This window comes from Panthera onca, assembly GCF_046562875.1.
Source record: "Panthera onca isolate mPanOnc1 chromosome E1 unlocalized genomic scaffold, mPanOnc1 haplotype 2 h2.Chr16_ul_1, whole genome shotgun sequence".
NCBI classification, from domain to species: domain Eukaryota; kingdom Metazoa; phylum Chordata; class Mammalia; order Carnivora; family Felidae; genus Panthera; species Panthera onca.
The window spans coordinates 1276585-1292275 of NW_027675808.1; the positions used below are offsets into that span (position 1 = coordinate 1276585).

A 15691-nucleotide genomic window follows, 5' to 3' on the forward strand; every position below is an offset into this window, starting at 1 on the left:
ACATACAGTGTAATACTAGTTTCAGGTGTACAATTTGGTGATTCAACACATCCACACATCACCCTGTGCTCATCACAAGTGCCCTCCTTCATCCCCATCACCCGTGTCACCCTTCCCTCACCATCTTCCCCTCTGGTGACCATCAGTTTGTTCCCTATAGTTAGGAGTCTGTTTCTTGGTTTGCCTTTCTTTTTTACCCCGTGTTTGTTTTGTCCCCTCTTAAGCTTTTTTTTTTTTTTTTTTAGAAACTCAAACTATCCCCATTTGCTAAGATGCAACAGTAAATAAACAAGCAAATGCCAAACAAAATAATTTAAATGTTCACTTATTGTAGAGGGAAATTTCCATCTATGCAGTTTAACTCTCTGTTTTGGAATAATCATCCCCATGATGCTGACTCATGCCATCAAGGGGACTACATTTCTGAGGCTACCCTTACCTTTTTAGATACCTATAGGCAGTTGTGGGAAGCAACCAAGGGAAAGAAGTGGTGTTAGACCGGAAGGGGATAAAAGGTCAGAGGTGATATTTTCCAAAAAAGCTGTGCATGTTATAGAGTGCCTTGTATGCTAAATTTTAGATAGACTTACCATATTATAAACTTTCCCTAATTTTCTCTCAAACTTTATTTTAATGAGGGAAGTTTCTAGGGCAAATCATGAAAATCTCAGTTTTACTAGAGTTTTAGTGAATAGCCACATCATTTCTCTATGACCTTAATTGTGTTCTTTTTTATAGATGATAACAAGGTCTTTAAAAACAGGTTGCTAGATGGTGTGAAGTCCCTTAAAGGTGAGTGAGAAACATAATAAGAATACAAATGAATATGAGATCTTCATTTTATACTGTTTCCAAGATATGAATTTGAATGCTGCCATCTGTCATATGTACTGATTGCAAATGTATGCTTTTTTGGACCTCAATCTTTATTTTAGCAGTTGAATCTGATGTTCTATCTTGGAAGTAAAGCACCACACTTTCTTGTCATATTCGAAATTTTCAGGAAGAGAAATATCAAATTTCATGTTTACATGGGAAAAAATATAAATGATTAGCAGTGATTCAGAGAACTTAATAAATAGAAAAAACTAAATTGGAAGTTCATTCATCAAAAGTCAACCTACTATTGTTTAGAACTACATAATGTTTGCCTCCAGTACCAGAATTCCCTAAGCATTCATTGAACATCATTTTTTTCAACCAGATTTTTTTTAATTCATTAAGAAAATTGAGGCTGGCAAGAGTGATAGCCCTCAGCTTTACATCTTCAATCCCTCCCTATTCAGGTATCTTTAAGCACACCCATGTTAGTATAAAGGATGAGTGAGAAGTCCCTCTTCCTCCTCAAAGCTTACCAGGATGCCCTTGACTCCACTGTCTCCCATATCTTTTAAGACCTTGCCCCACTGGCCATTTTCAACCTCTTCAGCCCATTTACATGTTCAACATACACCATCCTATAAAATAAGCAAACTAGAACTCTCCACACCCCTTTTTGGCCACAACTCAATCTCTTTCTTCCCTTTTTCATCCATTTCTTGAGAGACTTTTCTGTACTCTGAGCCCATATTTCTGTACCTAATTCTCAAACTAATTTCAGTATTAAATGCCATTTAAAACCTTGTGTTTCTGTAGGCTGGTCCCCAAGACAAGTCTCAAGGGAAGTAGCCATAGTTCTAAATTTGTAATTGACTGCTTAAAATATTTTGTCTCTGTGCTAAAATTGTTGAACATTAATTTATTTTTTTCACTTTAGAGCAAACATTTTCTGTTTGGTCCGAAGCAAATTTTGTGAATAATGATCTACTGCTTAAGAAATTCACAATGGGATATGTGTATCAAAAAAGTGTAAGAACTTCTCTTTTGAAGTCATTTAATATTCTTTATGGACTGTCACTTTTCTTAGGTGGGAAGGTCAATATGAACAACCTGGGCACTGTTCTGAACAACCTGGGGATAAAGCTTGCAGATACGGAACTTAAAGATCTGGCTGAAAACATGCATGTTGGTGGTAAGCATATTATCATATATACTAGTTAACCCTAGAGAGAGGTTAATTACAAGAAACTTGGGTGGGGGGGGGGGAATGCCCTTTTTCATAGGGAAAAGGGAAGGCCCAAGAGCAGTGTGAGACACCATATCAATGACTAAAACACAGAGAATGTCATTTGAGGTTATGAGTATCCAGTTAACAAAGTCAAAATTAAACCAGTTTTTTATATGTGTGATATGTATGACTTTTATGTTCTCTGTAAGTATCATGTTTAGTAGTTGAGTCTTTCCAGTTTTGAATACAAGAATGCAGATTCTTTAGACACATTCACTTCTAAGTAACTTCCCCTTACTAACACAAATAAATTTGAGATATTATAGGCCAAACTGCACCATTGCGATAGCGTGGTTTTCATGTTTAGAATTTTCTTGTTATTCATGCTTGTCTTAGAATAAAAGTTGAGTAGAATAATAATCTAAAAAGTGTGTTCAAAAATATTTGTTTAAATAAATATTAGCAATTATGATGGGGCCTGACACATAGTTAAGTGCAACTGTTATAGTTCTTCCCATGTTTTCCCACAAACTTTTGTATTATATCTAGAATGTAATATTTGAAGTCTATATAATATATGAGATCCATAATATATGGGATCTATAATATACTGCGATTTTATCTTCTCTTATAGTTGATGAGAAAATTCCTCTAGAAACACTGATGGAAAACATCACAGATTTTACAGGTGACTGAAAAGTTACTATAAAATTAGGATTCCAATTATCTACATTAAATTTTGGTTTTTGCTAATATTTCCTGGTACTTCATCACTGACTTGTAAATTCTGGCATTTCTCTATATTTATTAATGAAATATTTGCTTCTAGTGTTACATGTATTGATATAAAATTATCTGATTTTGCAATGAAATTACCATACGATTTCTTGCTTTCAAATTCTACAATCTCTGTTGTTTATGCCAATAATGTAATTCACTTCGCCAGTGTTTAATAACCACAGTATAGAATGGCACAGCAAATTAGAGAGTGAAGCCTAAAATTGATGGAAGTAATGAATTTATTGTATTTATCATATAATTCTTATTTTTTAAATTAAAATACTTTTTCAAAGAAAAATTCATATAAGCATCTATTTTTTTAATTAATAGATCAAATTTCAATCTGAAAGTAGTCTGTCCTGATTTTAGAAGACTCTCTTGTTCACATTAAGAAAATAAATTTGACCTATCATCTACATTGATTCTGTAGTTGAAAATGTTTGTTTGTTTTTATTACTGTAGTTTTCAGTCTGAAAACAAGGAGATGGTATTAATTATCCTAAAATAACTTTTTTCATTAGAAATAATTACTATTATCTGGAGGCGCCTGGGTGGCTCAGTCGGTTAATCGTCCGACTTCAGCTCAGGTCATGATCTCGCAGCTTGTGAGTTCAAGCCCCGCATCAGGCTCTGTGCTGACAGCTCAGGGCCTGGAGCCTGCTTCAGATTCTGTGTCTCCCTCTCTCTCTGCCCCTTGCCCACTTGCTCTCTCTCTCAAAAATAAGTGATAAAACATTTAAAAACTTTAAAAAAAAAGAAATGATTACCGCTATCTGAAATGAAGATGTATACCAAATTTCTTATTTTCAAAGGTGAGAAGATTGAATCTAGTGAGCTAAAAAATGTTCTGGGAAATCTCGGAATTGAGCTCACAGATAAGGAACTAGAGAAGCTGCTGAAAATCCTGCCAATTGATGGTGAGTCATACAAGTGTCTGTGGGAGCTTCCAGGGAAATTAGATTTTTACAGATCTGCATGAAAAGTTTCACTTCTTCTCAAACATGATGGAACATTTTTAAAAAACTAAAATGTAAGCTACATCTTAAAACAGTAAGTGTCGTTTAGAGTTTATTTTAGAAGCCAAGCAACTCCTCAGATGTAAGTTGCCATCAGAGCCAACAAATGTCTACTGTCACCCTTCGGGGCTTATACCATAAGAAGGAAAAAGAGAGGGATAAGCGGGCAATGGAAGAAATTAAAAATAAAAGAATTAAAAAGAAAGGAAAGAGATATTTGTACAGTACAGTAGGCCCACTCAAGGGGACCAGCTTATCATATTGAAAAAGCCTTCTCTTCCTTAATTTCACTGTTCTATAAAGATGAAAATTTTAGGTGAAACATTTTTTAAAAAATTTTTAATGTTTTTTTTTTTTTGAGAGACACAGAGTGATAGAGCACGAGCAGGGGAGGGGCAGAGAGAGAGAGGGAGACACAGAATCCGAAGCAGGCTCCAGACTCTGAGTTGTCAGCACAGAGCCTGACGCGAGGCTCAAACTCACAAACTGCGAGATCACGACCTGAGCCGAAGTCAGACGCTTAGCCACCTGAGTCATCCAGGCACCCCATAAGTGAAATATTTATAATGGTACTACTGAGTTATCATCCACATATTGTACAAGTAACCCAATATAGCATACAATTAAGTGAATTCTGATGTATTCACCACATTCATCACAACAATCAATTTTAGAACATTTTTATTATCCCAGAAAGATATTCCATACCTATTAACAGTCACCTCCCAATTTCTCCATCTCCCTCAGCCCTGGGCAACCACTAATCTATTTTCTGTCTCCATCAGTTTCCCTATTCTGGATATTCCACATAAATAGAATCATATAATATGTGGTCCGTAGTGACTAGTTTCACTTAACATAATGTTTTCCAGGTTTATCTCTGTCCTGTTATGTATTAATACAGTTGATGCTTGAACAACACAGGGGTAAAGAGCGCTGACTCCCTGTGCAGTCAAAAATCTGTGTATAACTTTTGACTCTCCAAAAACTTAACTGCTAATTGCTTACTGATGACCAGAAGAAGCCTAACTGATAACATAAAGTCAATTAACATACATTTTGTTGTTATATGTATTATATACCCTATTCTTACAATAGGTAAGCCAGAGAAAATAAAATGCTAATAAGAAAATCATAAGGTGGGGCACCTGGGTGGCTCAGTCAGTTAAGCGTCTGACTTGAGCTCAGGTCATGATCTCATGGTTTGTGGGTTCGAGCCCTGCATCAGGATCTGTGCTGACAGCTCTCTCTCAAAACTAAATCAACATTAAAAAAATAATTTAAGAAAATCCTAAGGAAGAGGAAATACATTTACAGTGCTATACTATAAAAAAAAAAACCACGTATAAATGGACCTGCACAGTTCAAACCTCTGTTTTTCTAAAGTCAACTGTACTTTGTTTCTTTTCACTGCTGAAAAATAGGCTATTCTATGGATATAACACATTTTATTTATCCATTCATCGGTTGATACGCATTTGGATTGTTTCCACATTTTAGCTATTATGAATAATTCTCCTATGAACGTTCATGTACAAGTTTTTACATGGGTATATATTTTCATTTGTCTTGGGTATATACCTAAGAGAGAAATTGTTGGGTCATATGGTAATTCTGTGTTTCACCTTTTGAGGAAGTGCAGGCTGTTTTCCAAAGAGGCTGCATTACTTTCCATTTCCACCAGCGGTGCATCAGAGTCCCAGTTCCTCCACATCCTGGTCAACACTTGTTACTTCTGTCCTTTGATAATATCTTAGTGGGTATGAGGTGGTATCTTATCTGGTTTCGACTTGCATTACCCTGATTGCTAATGATGTTAAGCATCTTTTCATGTGAATATTGGCTAAACGTATACCTCCTTTGGAGAAAAATCCACTCATAACCCTCATCCGTTTTTAAATTTGGTTATCTTCTTATTATTGAATCGTAGAAGTTCTTTATACATTCTAGATACAAGTCCCTTATATTTTCTAGATATAAGTTCCTTATCAGATACATGATTGCAAAAGTTTTCTCCTGTCCTGTGAATTATCTTTTTACTTTCTTGACAGTGTTCCTTGATGCACAAAAGATTTTTAACTTTGATGATGTCCAGGGTATAACTTTTTCTTTTGTTGCTTGTGTTTGGGTGTCATATATTAAAAAAACGTCTAATCTAAGGTTAAGAAAATTTACAGTTATGTTTTCTTTCAACATTTTTATAGTTTTAACACTTATAATTAGGTCTTTGATCCATTTTGAGTTACTTTTTGTATAAAATGTGAGATAGGGATCCAAAAGAATATTCTCTTTGCATGTGACTGTCCAGTTGTCCCAGCACCATTTATTAAAAACACTGTTCTTTCTTCATTGAATGTGCAAGTACCTTTGTCAAAAATCAGCTGACCAAACATTGGAAGGTTTATTTCTGGATTGTAAATTCTATTCCATTAATCTATATATCTAGTTTTATGCCAGTACCTCACTGTCTTGATTACTGTCACTTTGTAGTTTAAACTGAAAAGTGTGAGTCCCCTACTTCTTTTTCCTTTTTAAGATTATTTTTGCTTTTTGGAGCCTGAGCTTTACCATATGAATATTAGGACCACCTCATCAGTTTCTGCAAACAAACCAGCTGGAATTTTTTATAAGAATGTATTGACTCCATGGATCAGTTTAGGGAATATTGTCACATTCACAGTATTAAGTCTTCCAATCCATAAACATAGGATGTCTTTTCATTTATTTAGGTCTTATTTAATTTCTTTCTATAATGGTTTATAGTCTCCAGAGTATAAGTTTTGTACTTCTTTTGTTAAAATTATTCTTTTTTTTTTTTTTACATAGTTCTTTTTTTTTATTTTTTTTATTTTTTAATATATGAAATTTACTGTCAAATTGGTTTCCATACAACACCCAGTGCTCATCCCAAAAGGTGCCCTCCTCAATACCCATCACCCACCCTGCCCTCCCTCCCACCCCCCATCAACCCTCAGTTTGTTCTCAGTTTTTAACAGTCTCTTATGCTTTGGCTCTCTCCCACTCTAACCTCTTTTTTTTTTTTTTTTTTTTTTTTCCCTTCCCCTCCCCCGTGGGTTTCTGTGATGTTTCTCAGGATCCACATAAGAGTGAAACCATATGGTATCTGTCTTTCTCTGTATGGCTTATTTCACTTAGCATCACACTCTCCAGTTCCATCCATGTTGCTACAAAAGGCCATATTTCATTTTTTCTCATTGCCACGTAGTATTCCATTGTGTATATAAACCACAATTTCTTTCTCCATTCATCAGTTGATGGACATTTAGGCTCTTTCCATAATTTGGCTATTGTTGAGAGTGCCGCTATAAACATTGGGGTACAGGTGCCCCTATGCATCAGTACTCCTGTATCCCTTGGATAAATTCCTAGCAGTGCTATTGCTGGGTCATAGGGTAGGTCTATTTTTAATTTTCTGAGGAACCTCCACACTGCTTTCCAGAGCGGCTGCACCAATTTGCATTCCCACCAACAGTGCAAGAGGGTTCCTGTTTCTCCACATCCTCTCCAGCATCTATAGTCTCCTGATTTCTTCATTTTGGCCAGTCTGACTGGCGTGAGGTGGTATCTCAGTGTGGTTTTGATTTGTATTTCCCTGATAAGGAGCGACGTTGAACATCTTTTCATGTGCCTGTTGGCCATCCGGATGTCTTCTTTAGAGAAGTGTCTATTCATGTTTTCTGCCCATTTCTTCACTGGGTTATTTGTTTTTCGGGTGTGGAGTTTGATGAGCTCTTTATAGATTTTGGATACTAGCCCTTTGTCCGATGTGTCATTTGCAAATATCTTTTCCCATTCCGTTGGTTGCCTTTTAGTTTTGTTGGTTGTTTCCTTTGCTGTGCAGAAGCTTTTTATCTTCATAAGGTCCCAGTAATTCACTTTTGCTTTTAATTCCCTTGCCTTTGGGGATGTGCCGAGTAAGAGATTGCTACGGCTGAGGTCAGAGAGGTCTTTTCCTGCTTTCTCCTCTAAGGTTTTGATGGTTTCCTGTCTCACATTCAGGTCGTTTATCCATTTTGAGTTTATTTTTGTGAATGGTGTGAGAAAGTGGTCTAGTTTCAACCTTCTGCATGTTGCTGTCCAGTTCTCCCAGCACCATTTGTTAAAGAGACTGTCTTTTTTCCATTGGATGTTCTTTCCTGCTTTGTCAAAGATGAGTTGGCCATACGTTTGTGGGTCTAGTTCTGGGGTTTCTATTCTATTCCATTGGTCTATGTGTCTGTTTTTATGCCAATACTATGCTGTCTTGATGATGACAGCTTTGTAGTAGAGGCTAAAGTCTGGGATTGTGATGCCTCCTGCTTTGGTCTTCTTCTTTAAAATCACTTTGGCTATTCGGGGCCTTTTGTGGTTCCATATGAATTTTAGGATTGCTTGTTCTAGTTTCGAGAAGAATGCTGGTGCAATTTTGATTGGGATTGCATTGAATGTGTAGATAGCTTTGGGTAGTATTGACATTTTGACAATATTTATTCTTCCAATCCATGAGCAGGGAATGTCTTTCCATTTCTTTATATCTTCTTCAATTACCTGCATAAGCTTTCTATAGTTTTCAGCATACAGATCTTTTACATCTTTGGTTAGATTTATTCCTAGGTATTTTATGCTTCTTGGTGCAATTGTGAATGGGATCAGTTTCTTCATTTGTCTTTCTGTTGCTTCGTTGTTAGTGTATAAGAATGCAACTGATTTCTGCACATTGATTTTGTATCCTGCAACTTTGCTGAATTCATGTATCAGTTCTAGCAGACTTTTGGTGGAGTCTATCGGATTTTCCATGTATAATATCATGTCATCTGCAAAAAGCGAAAGCTTGACTTCATCTTTGCCAATTTTGATGCCTTTGATTTCCTTTGTTGTCTGATTGCTGATGCTAGAACTTCCAGCACTATGTTAAACAACAGCGGTGACAGTGGGCATCCCTGTCGTGTTCCTGATCTCAGGGAAAAAGCTCTCAGTTTTTCCCCGTTGAGGATGATGTTAGCTGTGGGCTTTTCATAAATGGCCTTTATGATCTTTAAGTATGTTCCTTCTATCCCGACTTTCTCGAGGGTTTTTATTAAGAAAGGGTGCTGGATTTTGTCAAAGGCCTTTTCTGCATCGATTGACAGGATCATATGGTTCTTCTCTTTTTTTTTGTTAATGTGATGTATCACGTTGATCGATTTGCGAATGTTGAACCAGCCCTGCATCCCAGGAATGAATCCCACTTGATCATGGTGAATAATTCTTTTTATATGCTGTTGAATTCGATTTGCTAGTATCTTATTAAGAATTTTTGCATCCATATTCATCAGGGATATTGGCCTGTAGTTCTCTTTTTTTACTGGGTCTCTGTCTGGTTTAGGAATCAAAGTAATACTGGCTTCATAGAATGAGTCTGGAAGTTTTCCTTCCCTTTCTATTTCTTGGAATAGCTTGAGAAGGATAGGTATTATCTCTGCTTTAAATGTCTGGTAGAACTCCACTGGGAAGCCATCTGGTCCTGGACTCTTATTTGTTGGGAGATTTTTGATAACCGATTCGATTTCTTCGCTGGTTATGGGTCTGTTCAAGCTTTCTATTTCCTCCTGATTGAGTTTTGGAAGAGTGTGGGTGTTTAGGAATTTGTCCATTTCTTCCAGGTTGTCCAATTTGCTGGCATATAATTTTTCATAGTATTCCCTGATAATTGTTTGTATCTCTGAGGGATTGGTTGTAATCATTCCATTTTCATTCATGATTTTATCTATTTGGGTCATCTCCCTTTTCTTTTTGAGAAGCCTGGCTAGAGGTTTGTCAATTTTGTTTATTTTTTCAAAAAACCAACTCTTGGTTTCGTTGATCTGCTCTACAGTTTTTTTAGATTCTATATTGTTTATTTCTGCTCTGATCTTTATGATTTCTCTTCTTCTGCTGGGTTTAGGCTGCCTTTGCTGTTCTGCTTCTATTTCCTTTAGGTGTGCTGTTAGATTTTGTATTTGGGATTTTTCTTGTTTCTTGAGATAGGCCTGGATTGCAATGTATTTTCCTCTCAGGACTGCCTTCGCTGCGTCCCAAAGCGTTTGGATTGTTGTATTTTCATTTTCGCTTGTTTCCATATATATTTTAATTTCTTCTCTAATTGCCTGGTTGACCCACTCATTCGTTAGTAGGGTGTTCTTTAACCTCCATGCTTTTGGAGGTTTTCCAGACTTTTTCCTGTGGTTGATTTCAAGCTTCATAGCATTGTGGTCTGAAAGTATGCATGGTATAATTTCAATTCTTGTAAACTTATGAAGGGCTGTTTTGTGACCCAGTATATGATCTATCTTGGAGAATGTTCCATGTGCACTCGAGAAGAAAGTATATTCTGTTGCTTTGGGATGCAGAGTTCTAAATAGATCTGTCAAGTCCATCTGATCCAATGTATCATTCAGGGCCCTTGTTTCTTTATTGACTGTGTGTCTAGATGATCTATCCATTTCTGTAAGTGGGGTGTTAAAGTCCCCTGCAATGACCACATTCTTATCAATAAGGTTGCTTATGTTTATGAGTAATTGTTTTATATATCTGGGGGCTCGGGTATTTGGCGCATAGACATTTATAATAGTTAGCTCTTCCTGGTGGATAGACCCTGTGATTATTATATAATGCCCTTCTTCATCTCTTGTTACAGCCTTTAATTTAAAGTCTAGTTTGTCTGATATAAGTATGGCTACTCCAGCTTTCTTTTGGCTTCCAGGAGCATGATAAATAGTTCTCCATCCCCTCACTCTCAATCTAAAGGTGTCCTCAGCTCTAAAATGAGTCTCTTGTAGACAGCAAATAGATGGGTCTTGCTTTTTTATCCATTCTGATACCCTATGTCTTTTAGTTGGCGCATTTAATCCATTTACATTCAGTGTTATTATAGAAAGATATGGGTTTAGAGTCATTGTGATGTCTGTATGTTTTATGCTTGTAGTGATGTCTCTGGTACTTTGTCTCACAGGATCCCCCTTAGGATCTCTTGTAGGGCTGGTTTCGTGGTGACAAATTCCTTCAGTTTTTGTTTGTTTGGGAAGACCTTTATCTCTCCTTCTATTCTAAATGACAGACTTGCTGGATAAAGGATTCTCGGCTGCATATTTTTTCTGTTTAGCACACTGTAGATATCGTGCCAAGCCTTTCTGGCCTGCCAAGTTTCAAAGGAGAGATCAGTCACGAGTCTTATAGGTCTCCCTTTATATGTGAGGGCACGTTTATCCCTTGCTGCTTTCAGAATTTTCTCTTTATCCTTGTATTTTGCCAGTTTCACTATGATATGTCGTGCAGAAGATCGATTCAAGTTACGTCTGAAGGGAGTTCTCTGTGCCTCTTGGATTTCAATGCCTTTTTCCTTCCCCAGTTCAGGGAAGTTCTCAGCTATAATTTGTTCAAGTACCCCTTCAGCACCTTTCCCTCTCTCTTCCTCCTCTGGGATACCAATTATGCGTATATTATTTTTTTTTAGTGTATCACTTAGTTCTCTAATTTTCCCCTCATACTCCTGGATTTTTTAATCTCTCTTTCTTTCAGCTTCCTCTTTCTCCATAACTTTATCTTCTAGTTCACCTATTCTCTCCTCTGCCTCTTCAAGCCGAGCCATCGTGGTTTCCATTTTGTTTTGCATTTCGTTTAAAGCGTTTTTCAACTCCTCGTGACTGTTCCTTAGTCCCTCGATCTTTGTGGCAAGAGATTCTCTGCTGTCCTGTATACTGTTTTCAAGCCCAGCGATTAATTTTATGACTATTATTCTAAATTCACTTTCTGTTATATTATTTAAATCCTTTTTGATCAGTTCATTAGCTGTTGTTATTTCCTGGAGATTCTTCTGAGGGGAATTCTTCCGTTTGGTCATTTTGGAGAGTCCCTTGCGTGGTGAGGACCTGCAGTGCACTTCCCCTGTGCTGTGGTGTATAACTGGAGTTAGTGGGCGGGGCCGCAGTCCGACCCGATGTCTGCCCCCAGCCCACCGCTGGGGCCACAGTCAGACTGGTGTGTGCCTTCTCTTCCCCTCTCCTAGGGGCGGGATTCACTGTGGGGTGGCGTGTCCCGTCTGGGCTACTTGCACACTGCCAGGCTTGTGTTGCTGGGGATCTGGCGTATTAGCTGGGGTGGGTAGGCAAGGTGCACGGGGGCTGGAGGGGCAGGCTTAGCTCGCTTCTCCTTAGGTGATCCACTTCAGGAGGAGCCCTGTGGCAGCGGGAGGGAGTCAGATCCGCTGCCGGAGGTTTGTCTCCGCAGAAGCACAGAGTTGGGTGTTTGCGTGGAGCGAGCAAGTTCCCTGGCAGGAACTGGTTCCCTTTGGGATTTTGGCTGGGGGATGGGCGGGGGAGATGGCGCTGGCGAGCGCCTTTGTTCCCCGCCAAGCTGAGCTCTGCCGTCTGGGGGCTCAGCAGCTCTCCTTCCCTTTGTCCTCCAGCCTTCCCGCTTTCCGAGCAGAGCTGTTAACTTATGACCTCCCAGACGCTAAGTCCCGCTTGCTGTCGGAACACAGTCTGTCCGGCCCCTCCGCTTTTGCCAGCCAGACTCGGGGGCTCCGCTTGGCCGGCGAGCCGCCCCTCCGCCCCGGCTCCCTCCCGCCAGTCCGTGGAGCGCGCACCGCCTCGCCGCCCTTCCTACCCTCTTCCGTGGGCCTCTAGTCTGCGCTTGACTCCGGAGACTCCCTTCTGCTAATCCTCTGGCGGTTTTCTGGGTTCTTTAGGCAGGTGTAGGTGGAATCTAAGTGATCGGCAGGACGCGCTGTGAGCCCCGCGTCCTCCTACGCCGCCATCTTCCGGAACCTCTCTCCTTCCTTTGTTTTATACAAATAGCATTGTGCTTGTTATTGTGAGAAATAATTCAAAGAATGATAAGATACCAATCCATTCTTTCAGTCCATCCATGAAATATAAGTTATAGTTGATATAGGAGATGTATATGTGGCAAATAAAAATACAAGGCAAATGATTAATGCCAGTTGAATAGTGAAGACAGTAACAATGGTGGAGACCATACTATACCAAATAGTTGCTAAGTAAAGATTGAGCTCATGAGAGAAGACCTCGAAGAGGTTACATCGAGTGGGTTGCTGGGGAAATCTGCATAGCCACCTAATGTCTTCTGAGATGGCTATTTGTCACAAGGTTTCATTTGATTTTTAACATGGTTTGAATTCCAGGAATGTTGGACATACCACATTCAGCAGTAATTAGTATAACATTTCAGAAGTAAGTGATTTTAAAGTACTATCTCTGTTAAGAATATTAATACTTGCAGTAAAACTTCATGGTATGCAAATGACCCTGAAAATTGTAACAATGTAATATAACTAGCAATGTAATAAATAGCACATCCACTGTAACTCAGATATAAGTAAAAAAAACCTGTGAAAATGCAAGGAATTTTGAAAATTGGTTGGTATGTGATGTGGAAATCTTTGATTTAAAACAGGCTAAGGCATCTTTTGTTTACAATAGTATTTTTTTGAGAGGCGATGTTATAGGGTGCTGAAGACCATGGCTCTTGAGTTAGGCTGTCTGACTTCAAATTCTGACTCCGCTATTTGTTGGCGGTATAATCTTGGACAACTTGATCTGAGTCTTTATTTTCCTCATCTGTAAAATAAAGATAATGATAATTCCTTAAAAAAATATCTGTAAGGAATAAATGAAATAATTTATGTTAAAGTGTTCATCATAATGTCTAGTATATAGTAAGCATTAAATAACATTGGGAATTGCTGCTATGTTAGTAGTTCTGTTTCTCTGGGTTTATTTGAATAAATAAATATAACTGGATTTCTCTGCCTTTTATGTCATTTGTTTTGGATTTCTCTACTTCTTATACCACAAAAGGTAAAATTAAGGTACAGTGTGATCTCCTGCGAATTACAATCTACTAACTGCTTTTTCTAGTTTTTGTACACATATATGGCTTGGGGAATATCTATTTGGTATTATACTGTGTTACATTACAGGGATAACCAGGTAGGTAAATGTAATTAAGTCTCTTAAGCAGGCATATGATTTTTTTCTTATCTTTTTTTTTTTTTTGGCAGGAAATCCTTTTGTGCTCATTCATACTTGTTCATCAAGACCTTTGAGTCCTCAAGGGCCGAATTTATCTCTAAACTGAAAAATGGAAAGTAAAGTACCTTTATTCTGCCAGGTATTTTTTTCAAAAATAGTTTCTAAAGGCTGCTGCTGCTGCTGCTGCTTCTTCTTCTTCTTCTTTAAAAATAGTTTACATTAAAAAATTAGTTTATATTTATCTCACACCCATAATCAGTAAGCAGATTCATAGAGCAATATAATTATAGGATCTTTTAATAACTAAGGTGAGTTTTGAGTTCTTTTAGTGGGCATATAATGAACTTTCATCCCAGCAATATCAAGAGGTCTGTGGTGTATGTTGAGAGTATTTTGCGGGGTAGGGGACTGGGATAATTTTTTAGGAGAATAAAGGATTTAAACCTACATAAATGGTTGTAGGTAACATAATTAATGATGTGGGAGTCTAACCAGAAGGTAATCTAAAAGATACCAAGTGTCTCTAGCCTTCTCCCCTGTGATTCAGGAGATGTTCTTATCCATTGGCCAGTATTGTGTCAAACAAAAAACAAACCCGGACTTAGTAAGGAGAGACTTTATTCGAAAGGATTATTCCAAGGGAGGAAAGGGACTATTTATTGAAATAGGAGAGGGAAGGCTGTGACCATAAGATCTTCAAGGAGCTCAAGGGCTAGGCAAAAATGGCTTTTCTTTCATGGAGAGGAGTCAACAAGGCTAGGAACTGGATTGGGGGAAGTGGGATGAAAGAGTGGCATGATGAGATAAACAGATCAGAGAATATTTTAGGGGCCTGGAGGAAGGAGGAAAGCTTAACCACATTTTGGCTAATAATCCTTTTGTTCTAATTAATCAGTGGGGTTAAAACAGTTTAGCAAATCATTTCGTAGAGCAAAGAAAAGGAATTTTGAAGATATTTGGCCTTGACATAGGTAAACAAGGGTGGCATCTGTGAGTTTTATCTAAAGCTTATGGGGGAAAAGGGTGATTCCTTGCAGCAAGCCATTTTTCAGAACACAAAAGGGTGAAGGGATTCCTTTAATCTTCACTGTTTTCCAGGAGCACAAGGCTCAGGAAAAATTCAACATTGTCAACTGAGAGTCTTAACCTTTTAAATATACGCTTTCAATGGATCTGGTGCTACCATATGACATGTACCTATACTGTAATCCGAAAGAAATTAAAAAAAAATTTTTTTAACGTTTATTGATTTATTTTGAGAGAGAGCACATGTGCACTAGAGAGAACATGAGTGGGAGAGGGGCAGAGAGAAGTAGAGAGAGGATCCCAAGCAGGCTCTGTGCTGTCAGCAGACAGCGTGGTGTGAGGCTGGATCTCACAAACTGTGAGATCATGACCTGAGCTGAAATCAAAAGTTAGGGGCACCTGGGCAGCTCAGTCGGTTAAGCATCCATCTTTGGTTCAGATCATGATCTCATGGTTCTTGGGTTCAAGCCCCACGACGGGCTATGTGCTGACAGCTCAGAGCCTGGAGCCTGCTTTGGATTCTGTGTCTTCCTCTCTCTCTGCCTCTCTCCCACTCATCTGTGTCTCTTTTTCTCTCAAAAATAAATAAACATTAAAAAAATTAAAAACAAAAGTCAGATGTTTAACCAACCGAGCCACTCAGGCGCCCCCCCACCCCTGCAAAAAAAAAAAAAAAAAAAAAAATTTCAAGGCTTCTTGCTAAGTACCAAGAAGTGTGATATGTCTATTAACCTGTTCCACTTTTTTATACCTAATACTTAGTTGATTGTATCCTCATGAGCTGATTTGGAAGAGCTGATTCTTAAAAGTTA

At 38.2% G+C, this 15691-nt stretch overlaps 1 protein-coding gene and 1 pseudogene across 1 annotated transcript in view; one reads left to right on the plus strand and one right to left on the minus strand.

Annotated features, from left to right (window-relative positions):
• The window catches only part of LOC144615267 (leucine-rich repeat-containing protein 37A2-like), a 344316-nt gene extending 331701 nt beyond the window's left edge, over nucleotides 1-12615 (minus strand). Inside the window, exon 1 of the mRNA XM_081794690.1 lies at nucleotides 12466-12615. The gene's annotated coding sequence lies outside the window, so the exon portion shown is untranslated. The remainder of the gene's footprint in view (nucleotides 1-12465) is intronic.
• A 1270-nt stretch (nucleotides 12616-13885) lies between these two features.
• The window catches only part of LOC144615356 (EF-hand calcium-binding domain-containing protein 13-like), a 98674-nt pseudogene continuing 96868 nt past the window's right edge, over nucleotides 13886-15691 (plus strand).